The sequence below is a fragment of the Martes martes genome (genome assembly GCF_963455335.1).
Source record: "Martes martes genome assembly, chromosome: X".
NCBI classification, from domain to species: domain Eukaryota; kingdom Metazoa; phylum Chordata; class Mammalia; order Carnivora; family Mustelidae; genus Martes; species Martes martes.
In genome coordinates, this window is record NC_137897.1 from 90,162,252 (window position 1) to 90,173,139 (window position 10,888).

At 38.7% G+C, this 10,888-nt stretch overlaps 1 pseudogene across 1 annotated transcript; it reads right to left on the reverse strand.

Moving 5' to 3' along the window:
* Positions 1 to 9,366: 9,366 nt before the first annotated feature.
* On the reverse strand, positions 9,367 to 10,548 carry LOC308337464 (F-box/WD repeat-containing protein 2-like; annotated as a pseudogene). The gene is made up of 2 exons: positions 10,018 to 10,548; positions 9,367 to 9,922 (listed from the first exon to the last, which is right to left on the reverse strand). The product of its transcript is annotated as an F-box/WD repeat-containing protein 2-like (transcript).
* Between the last annotated feature and the right edge of the window lie 340 nt (positions 10,549 to 10,888).

Here is a 10,888-nt window from a genome sequence, read left to right on the forward strand (position 1 = left end):
GATGAGCATGGTAGTGAGCTGTGCAATTTGAGTCATTTTGTACAAATGAAGATTGCTCTGGGATCACTATTCTTTTTTCCTTTCTGCTGACTGGAAAATTTGAAGGTTGGAGTAATGACGTTAAAAGCTATTTACTGAGGGTTGAAGAACTCCCTACCAATCTGGGATCCTAGGATCAATTTGTGAAGCAGAATCCATTTACCAACCCAGGAAATTTATATATATATATTTTTTAATTTTTTTTTATTTTTTATTTTTTTAGAGAGAAAGGGATAGAGCTCGTGCACATAAGCAGGGGTGGGGAAAGGCAGAGGGAGAGAGAGAATCTTGAGCAAGCCCCATGCCCCTGACACAGGGCTCAATTTCACAACTCTGAGATCATGACTTGAGCCAAAATCAAAAGTCAGATGCTTAACCTACTGAACCAACCAGGCACCTCCCGACCCAAGATTTTTTTATGTGAAAAAGAAATAAATTTCTATTTTTTGTTAACCATTGAATTTTTTTGGTCTCTTTGTTACAGCGATTTAGCTTTTATCCTATGATACTTCTCTCTTCCCTGCCCAAGGCTCTTGGCTATGGTACACCCTGCAGACTCTTCCCTGTGTCCCCAAATCTCTCTTCAATTAGTGTTTAAGCTCAATCACTTTGGCTTATGGACTAGCAAATGGTGAAGCTAAACATTTGAAACCAAGTGTTGTGATTTCATTATGACATAAAATAAGGGCCTCTGTAGTATGTGTGTGCTGGAACTTAAAAAACTCAATATTCGCCCTGAGAGGAAAATATGGACAATAATTTCAGCTAGCCTTGCAAAGGTGCTCTCTTCATTTCTACGCCAGTGAGCAGAAAGGTCATGTTCACGCATTTTTGTTCTCTACTGCCATAGTGGGCTTTCTCTGAGAAAACAGGTGACTAAACTAGTGCTTGTGAGTTATCTTAAAAGAGAAACCAATTTCAATGTTTCTTTTCTCCACATCCTCGCCCCCTTTTGTCATCTCTTGCCTTTTTTGGTAATAGCCATTCTAGTAAATGTGAGGTGATGTCTCATTGTGGTTTTGATCTGCATTTTCCTGATGATGAGTGATGTTGAGCACTTTTTCATGGACCTCTCGGTCATCCATATGTCTTCGCTGGAAAAATTTCTCTTCAGCTCCTTTGACCTTTTTTAAACTGGGTCGTTTGGTATTTTGTTATTGAGTTGTGTGAGTTTCTTATAGATTTTGGATGTTGCCCCCTTATTGAATATGTGGCTTACAAATATTTTCTTCCGTTACATAAGTTGCCTTGTACGCTGTTGATGAAAATATTAACTGGTACAGCCACTGTAGGAAACTATGTGGAAGTTCCCCAAGAATGGAAAAAAAGAACTCTATGATCCAGCAAACCCACTTCTGGGTATACATCCAAAGGAAATGAAACCATTATCTCAAAGAGATACCTGGATTCCCAATGTTCATTGCAGCCTTATTCGTAATAGCCAAGGTATGGAAACAACCTGTGTCTGCCAATAGAAAAATGGGTCAAGAAAATGTAACACACACACACACACACACACACACACACACACACACACACAAAATACAGGGTTATTCAGCCTTTAAAAAGAAAATAAATCCTGTCATTTGCAACAACATGGATGAACTTGGAGGGCATTACGCTAAGTGAAATAAGCCAAACAGAGAAAGCAAATACTTACAGGTGGAATCTTAAAAAAATAAATAAATAAAAAGAAAAAAAAAAGCTGAACACAGTGAAACAGAGAACAAAAAAATGATTGCCAGGGGCAGGGGAAATAGGAAGACCTTGGTAAAATGATACAAACTTTCAGTTATAAGATGAATAAGGTCTGAGGATCTAATGTGTAACATCGTCACTACAGTTGATAATACTATATAGTGTGAGTGTAATTGCTAAGAGATTAGAACTTAAATGTACTCACCATCCTCCAAAAACGCGAAGCAATGGCTGTGTTAATTAACCCAGTGGGGGGGATTGTTTCACAATGCATACTTACATCAAATCATCAAGGTTTCACACTTTAAGTGTCTTACAATTTTGTTTGTCAATTCTACTTCAATAAAAGCTGAGGAGGGGGGAGAGAAACCAATTCAGTAGGCACTTCTATTTGCTCATCTAATGATGAATATAGAAAGAATTTTTGGTCTCAAATGAAATCTTCAAATGTCTTAAAATAGCTCACCATTCCAATCCTGCTCTCTGAGACCAATCTGTAAATTACATTACACCAACTTGTAATGGATAAAATGTATTTAAAGTAAAGTCAGGCTTGTTTGGATAAATGGAAGACGACTTTTTGAAATGAGAAATGCAATTTTGACTTAATTTGTTGAGGCACTAAATCAATAGATTGTGCAAGTCGAAAGAGCACTTAGGCCAAACTTACGAATTCAGATCTTCTAATATTTCCAAGCCCTGTTCTGTATCTTCTCTCTGGTTCTTGAAAATTGCCTTTGCTTTGCTCCCTAGTATCTAGTTGGCCAGAGCTTGGCTCTCCCTTGTGTTGTGTTTAGGCATTTAATAGCACAGAGGACTCTGTCTTTGTCTCTGTCTTTCTGTCTGTCTGTCTGTCTCTCTCTCTTACACATGCACACACTTTTTCAAGGAGGTTGGGTTGATCATAAGGCATTGGAAAGCCTTTTACATCTTATCTAAATATACTCCTCCTGCATAATGGTGTTGAAAGAGGTCATAGAGATGATGTGATTGCCTGTCGACCCTAATGCTGGACCAGGAGAACTGGTGGTTCATCACCTCCTTCTCTGTCCTTGGAATGTACATTCTACCAACCATTCCACACCAGGAGCCATTTTAAGGATGCAGCCTTGAGAGATTTTTGCAATATTGAGACACTCTGGACTGTATATAGGACTGAACCCAGCTTAGATACATATTATTAAGATATTATTATATAGAGATACAAACTTCTAAGATTCTGGTGGGTGGATGTGGCGATCTACTCATGTTGTGGCCATCCAAGATAAGCCCCCATCTGTAAGTTCCTTTGTATATTGAATGTGTCACCTACCACTCCAGAGTATCCTCTTTTTTCTGTCTCTCCACAGTACATGCCAATGTCTAAGGTTGTGAACCAACAAGTGGTTACTTAGAGGTACAATTTCTGTGGTCTGCTGGAAGATTATCTTATTTAAACCTGGACCATGGCTATTATCAGTAGATTACATAAGGGTACAAGACCAACTCCATGGGATTGGTCTTCCCAGTTAGCTGTCATCAGATAAAGCTTCTCCAAAGAGCTGATCATGCTTGCTTTGAACCAAGATCACTAAGAAAAGCAGGGATAAAAATACTTATTTGTCCCTTTATTCTTTCAAAAATATTTATCCAAGAGGTACCTGGGTGGCTCAGTTGGTTAAGTGTCTGCCTTCGGCTCAGGTTGTGATCCCGGGGTCCTGGGATCGAGCCCCATGTTAGACTCCCTGCTCAGCAGGGAGTCTGCTTCTCCCTCTGCCTTTCCTCCCTGCTCATGCTTTCTCTCTCTCTCCCTTTCTCTTTCTCCCTCTCTCTCTCTCTCTCTCTCTCTCACACACACACACACACACACACACACACAAATAAATAAATAAAATCTTCAAAAAAACAAATAAATAAACAAACAAAATTTATCCCGGGCTTAATCAATGATACAGATTGAGATAGTACTGGGAAAACAGCAGTGAAAAAAACAGACATGGTTTCTACCCTCATAAGAACTTACTGTGGAAAATAACATTGAGCAAATAACAACATGTGAGTTGAATGTTACGAAAAGGAAAGCAAAGGAGCAGGGGGATACATAGCAGAGTTTCCTCCTTTCTCCAGGTAACCTTGCTAAAAATATTCCTGGGAGAGCTGACTACTACCCGGTCATAAATGATTCAATCTTTGAATCACTAGAATCACTAGATTTTTGAATCACTAGAATCAGCTGCATTTTCTCATGAGAGCAGGGATCAGGACAGAACGAACACAATGTCTTGGGATCAAGGACAACTGGAAATGAGGAAAATATTATATATGCTAACTTTTTTTTTTTTGGTAACTGGGGATTGTGGTGACCAGCTCAAATGCCAGCAGTGAAGGGATAGATAAAATAGGAGTGAAGGCAGCTGGCCAAATGGAAGATGATGATATAGTGTGGAGGGTTCTAGTATGTATGGTCAATATTTCCAGGTCTTGCAGCTGTAAGAAAAGTCAGAAGTCTGGACTGCAATGTAAAATTTCCCAATTTTAAAATGTTGGCAGCTAATTTATTGCATGTTTAACCATTTTTTAAATTATGTATGAAGCAAAATGTATCTCTAGCCAAGATGTGGCCAGGGGTCATGACTTTGCAATTTCTCTTCTATATGATCAGTAAAAAGATTTGTGAAATGAAAAAGTTAAGAAAGGGAAATGAAGGGACAGTTTTGAAGAGAGGGGAAGGGAAGAAAAATGATGAGTTAGCAATGTTTTAAGATGCTTCCAAGGTCACAGAGGAAAATAGTAACTGAACAGGTTTTTTTGTTTGTTTGTTTGTGGTTTTTTTTTTTTTTCAGGAGGGTCTTTATTGCTTTTTTTTTAAATTTTATTTATTTTCAGCGTAACAGTATTCATTGTTTTTTCACCACACCCAGTGCTCCATGCAATCTGTGCCCTCCCTAATACCCACCACCTGGTTCCCCCAACCTCCCACCCCCCGCCCCTTCAAAACAGGTTTTTTTGTTTGTTTTTTTGTTCTTTGTTTTTGTTTTTGGTTTGGTTTGGTTTGGTTTTGAGCCAAGAGCACCCAGGACATGGAGTTTTGCTAAAGAGGTGCTAAATGAAATATTTCTTTTCAGAGTATCTATTATTCTTATTTGTGTGTTTATACTTTTCAGAGTATCTACTATTCTTATTTGTGTGTTTATAATTTCATTGCTTCTTAGTATAGTGTGATTCTGTGTGTAGACGTGTTAGGAACACAAGACCACGATACGCGTTATGGGTGTTACAGACAAAACTGTAAGAAAATAAATGTCTGTAGTAAGCCATCCAGTCTGTGTTATTTTGTTACGGTGGCCCTAGCAGACTAATACAATGGCAATACACAGTTTATGGTGGTGATCAGATCTGACATCCACCTGAATCACTAATAAGAATGTCAGAGAATGTGGGGACGTTTGAGAAATGGAGCACATTTGGCTACCAAGTTCATACCACAAAAGATTTCATTGAGAGTTCTATGGAAACTGCCACCCCTGCAAAAGCTATTCCCTCAGTGGAAGGAGCTTCCTCTGTGAGACCACAGCCAACCCTCAGGGATGCACTGGAACCTGCCAGTGAGATAAGGCAATTGATCAGAAAGAAGAACTGGCAATGGAACAGAAGAGCAAGACAAGGTAGGGTCCACGAAGCTTCTCTGTCTACCATTATACCTCACTCCCACAAACTTCCTAGTATATTAGCCTCTGCTTCACTTCTGCCTTCCCAATGGCCAACTCAAATGCAGAATTATATAGGGAGGAGGATTCTTGAAAACATAGCTCCCACAGCTAATTGGGAAGAACAGTGTCTTGTAGATAACACACTTCCATGCGGCAGAACATATCATTAAAAAGATATTATTTACTTTTAACTTATAAATAGTAACAGCCTATATGCACTTGTCTGAAATCAACCATGATTATGAGTGCTGCCAGATTTGCTTTCAAATTTTTTATTCCTGTAGAATATGCCATAATTTATCCATTCTCCTGCTGATGAACATTTGGGCTTACTTCTTGTCTCTGGCTTCTGCAAAGAATGGTTAAACAAAGGATGCAGTCCATGTCTTCTGACACTCATGTGCAAGAAGTTTTCTATGGCATATGCATGAAAGTGGAGTTTCTAGGTATGCACATTTTTGAATTTTCCAGACAATGCCAAATTATTTTCCAAAGTGGTTTTTGAATTCCAACAGTAGTAGATAAGAGTTCCCATTACTTCATATCTCGGAAGACACTTGAAATAGGTAGGCTTTTCGTTTTTGTGCTCTGGAACATATAAAACTGTATTTCATGTGCCTTTGGTTTTAAATTCATTGATCACTAATGAAAATTAGCATACACTGCTATAATTTTTGAGCTTTGTTTTATGTGAAATTCTATTCATGGAGTTAGTCCATTTTTTTGTGTTGGGTCATTTGTGGTTTTTTATATTGAGTCATGGGGTTATTTATTATGTCTATCAGGACTCTGGCAGTTAAATGTGTTGTAAATATCTTCATTTAACTTTTGACTTGTCTTTAAATATGTAGTGCTTTCGATGAACAGAATATCTTAATTTTAACATAAACACATCTCTCTTTTCCTTTATGGAATTTGAATCTTGTAGATTTATTTTTTTAATTAATTACTTTAAAAATTGTCATTAGGGAATACACTTTATTTAAATCCATTCTTACATGAGATCATAAAGATATTCTTCCATACATTCTTCTAAGAAAGTTTTGATTTTCACATTTAAGTATTTAACCTACTGTGAATTGATTGTTGTGTGTGGCATGTGGTTTTTGTATCTCAATTGATGGATAAATATTTCTCTCAGCACTATCTCATCACTTATTGAATGGTCATTCCCTTTCTACTTACTTGCAATGGCACTTCTGTCACATATCGATCTATCATCCAATTATCATCTATCTTCTTCCTCCCTTCCTCCTTCCTTCCTTCCCTCTCACTCTGCCTCCCTCCCTCCCTCCTCCCTTCCTTTTTTCCTCCCTCCCTTCCCTTCTTTTTTCCTTCCTTCCTTCCTTCCTTCCCATTGTGATCCACTAATCAAGTTATGTAGCCTGATCCAGCACCATATTGTCTCAGTTTCTGTATCTTCCATAAAATTTTGAGATAAAGCAGAAATATTTTCATTTTCCTTCTTCAGTAGCATCTTTACTCCAATATCATGTTCTCAAATTCAAAGAAAAACCCTGTCATTATTTTGACTGGAGTGTTTTGAATCTATGGATGAATATTGGAAGTGACATTTTGTATTGGTTTTCCTATACAAGAGCAGAATTAATTTTAGCATTTATTTATGTCATCTTTAGTTATTTTCAATAAAGTTTTATAACTGTGACCATAATGCTCTTAGATATCTTTTAATATTTCAACTATAGGTGCCATATATTATTATTTTTTAAAACATCTTTATTGAAGTATAATTCAAATACTACACAATTCAATCATATAAAGTGTATAGTTCGGGGCACCTGGCTGGCTCAGTCAGTAGGCATCCATTTCTTGATCTCGGGCTTGTAAGTTCCAGCCCCATATTGGGTGTAGAGATTATTTAAAAATAAAATATTTTAAGAAGTGTACAATTCAATATTTTTTACTATAAGCACAGAGTTGCATCACCATTGTCACAATCAATTTTAGAACACTTTAATATATCCAGCAAAGAAATCCCATATCTGTTAGTTGCCACCTTCTAACCCCCTCCATCTCTCTCCCAGGCCTGAGCAAGGACCAATATACTCTCTGTCTCCTTGGGTTTGCCTCCTCTGGACATTTCACATAAATGTAAATTTACATGTGGGCTTTTGAGTCTGACTCTTTTCACTAGCAAAAATGTCTCTATGAGTCAATGCCTTCAGTTGCTTTGGATATCTTCCTAGAGGGGGACTTACTACATCATGAGGTAATTCTATGTTTCTTTTTTTTTGAAGGGCCACCATGCTGTTTTCCATAATGACTGCACTAATTTACATTTCAACAAACAATTGCAAGTTTTCTCATTTCTCCACATCCTTGTCAACATGTTATTATTATTTTTTTAATAACAGCCATCTGTGATGTCTAGTTTAATGTGTTAATTTGTCTAGGCTACAGTACCCAGATACCAAACATTATTCTTTATGTTTCTTTGGAGGTGTTTTCTAGATGATATTAAAATTTAAACTAGTAGATGTTGAATAAATTAGATTACCCATCATGATACGGTTGGGCCTCATCTAATCACTGGAAGATCTTAATAGAAACAGACTGATTTCCTTCCAAGAAGAGTGAATTCTGCAGCAGAATGTCTTTGGATTCCAACCACAATATCAACTCTTCCCTGGATCCCCATTCTACTGGCCCACCTTGAAGTCTGTGAACTTGCCAGTCTCTACAATCTTGTGAGCCAGTTCCTTAAAATCAATCACCCAATCACTCCTATACATCCTATAGGTCCTGTTTCCTTAGAGAACTCTGATAGATACATCATACTAACTGGTAGGCAATGGGTTTCATTTGCATTTCCCTAATGATTTGGGATATTATATCCACTTTATTGGGGTACAATTTACATGAAATAAAATATAGACATTTTATGTGTATAGTTTCAGATGAGTTTTGACAAATGTATATATCTGTATAACCACTATGATACTCAATATGGAAAACACTTCCATCCCTCCAACAGTTTTGTCTTAAATCTTTTCAGTCAATTCCCCCAACAATCCTAGCCCTAGACAAGTACTGATATGCTTTCTGTCACTAAAGATTCAATTGGCTTCTTCTAAAATTTCGTGTAAAGTGAATCATACCTTATATATGCTTTATGTATAGCTACTTTTGTACAGCATAATATTTCTGAGATACAGCCATTTAATTAAATGTATCAATAATTTCTTTCTTTTTATCACTTAGTACTATTCCATTGGACAAATACACTTCAATTTGTTTACACACTCACAATTTGGTGAGAAATGTTTGGATTTTCCCCCAATTTTTGACAATTATAAATAAAGCTGCTTTGAAATTATATCACAGTATAGTTATGGCAAACATACCAGGAGCAAAATAGCAGACAAGGAATTTCCAACTCCTCATTCCCCCATGCAAATATCAAAGCACCAACAGAAAATGGTTACACATATATTTCGTGAGAAGACAGGGATTCTTTAAACTTATGGATATACCTAAGATTTAAATTGTGGGATTATATGGAAAACGTATGTTTTACTTGATAAGAAATAGTTAAAATGATATCCAAACTGGTAGTAGTATTTTATTTATTGTTATTTTTTAGGCAGAATGTGTTTTATGGGCAACCAACAAGCAGATTAATTAACCATAGAACTTTCTTTACTTCAAACTAACATTCAAGAAAGATGAATCCAAAATGCATCCTCCTATACTGACCAACAGAGCTAAGTACAAATGAAGTCAATGGTGTACCCTGTTAGCATGCTGTGCTGTATGTCAAGAAAACGAGCCCTTCCCTGCCCCAAGCCCTGGTCCCCTGGCAAACACAGATAAAGGATTGTGCGCTGCGCCATGATGAAACTGTTAGGTAAGAACTTTGGTTCATGCCATCCACTGCCATAGAGGTGGCACTGAACACCCACAGCCCCCACACCCAAACTTAGTCAATGGTGGTCAGCCGGAGATGTGGGCTATGCTCCTTCCACAACATCAGATGAATCCTGTGGTCAAGCGCACTGGTGGCAAAGCCCAAGCCCATGTCATGGTGCCCATACAGTCCATTGACCCAGGACACTTTGTCCACCAGGAAGCTAGAGCCTCTCCTTGACTTCCTGTACTCTGGCAGAGGCCAGTGGCTAATCAGGTTCTCTGTCTGCAAGTCTATGATATACAGGGAACAGTTGTCAAACAATGGGACAAATATATCTCCAAAGCCATGCAAGGCCATGTTTGCTATCTCAGGAGTCCACTTACCCTGAGAAAATCACAACCGACTAAGTCCCACACTGCCAAACTACAATGTATGTGCCATCATACTGAAGTCTTGGCGGTAGGCAGATACTTCAGGCCTCAGTGACAAACAACATCTTTAAGCACTTGCAGTTGATTTCTCTCCCAGCTGGCCAAATCTTGATCTCATAGTTGTCCACACTTCAGAGTATGTAGTCTCCAGGGCTGTGCAAAAGAGATCTGACTTGACACTCTTGCAGAATCACCTTGGTGACCCATTCCATGCTTCGGTGCGTGTGTTCAGGCTCACCCCAGCAGATTAAGTCCATATTTTCCCAGTGAAATCTTCAGAGCCACTCACCAAGATACCCAGTTCATCTTTGTAGTCAACGCTAAACACTGCCCGCTCGTGACCCCGGAAGTGCTGGGTCCTGGCTTCCAGAGCTCCATTCCCAACAGGCCACAGTGTTCTCAAAGGAGCCCGATCCAAGCTTCTGTTCATCACACTTCACTGCTGCCCAATTGTGGGTCTGGATTCCATAAATGCACTGGCCTGTGCTCACTTCCCACAGCTTTGCAGACAAGTCGTCTGACCCTGTGCAGAGAAAGCCATCTTTGTGGTCAAGTGCATACCCTCTGGCGGTGTGTCCCATTAATGATGAGGGCTCAAAGGCTTCAAGGTTCCAGTTGCTTCATTCTCAAATAGGCTTTCAAACAAACCTTCTTCCAGGGCAAGTCGTCCCGAACAGAATTATTATGTGCCAACCCAAATTTTTACATGCAGACTGAGGACCAAGCCATTTTAACAAATAAAAAACTGAGCTCCAGGGGAAGAAGTTTGAGGAAGTATCCCAAGTAATTGGAGAGATAGATGCCTGGGCTGGACTGCCCCACTCAGACTAATCCAGTGATCCAGAATTTTTTTTTAAAGATTTTTTTAAAATTTATTTAACATAGAGAGAGATCACAAGTAGGCAGAGAGGCAGGCAGAGAAAGAGGGGGAAGCAGGCTCCCTGCTGAGCAGAGAGCCCGACGCGGGGCTCAATCCCAGGACCCTGGGACCATGACCTGAGCCAAAGGCAGAGGCTTAACCCACTGAGACACCCACGCGCCCCTAGAGTTCCATTTTTTTTTTTTTTTGCCAGTTCCTCCGAGAAAGAAAAGTAACAGAAATGTTACCAAGCCACGCCTCGAAGTCCCTTCTCTCCATAAAGTTATGGAAAAATTGACCT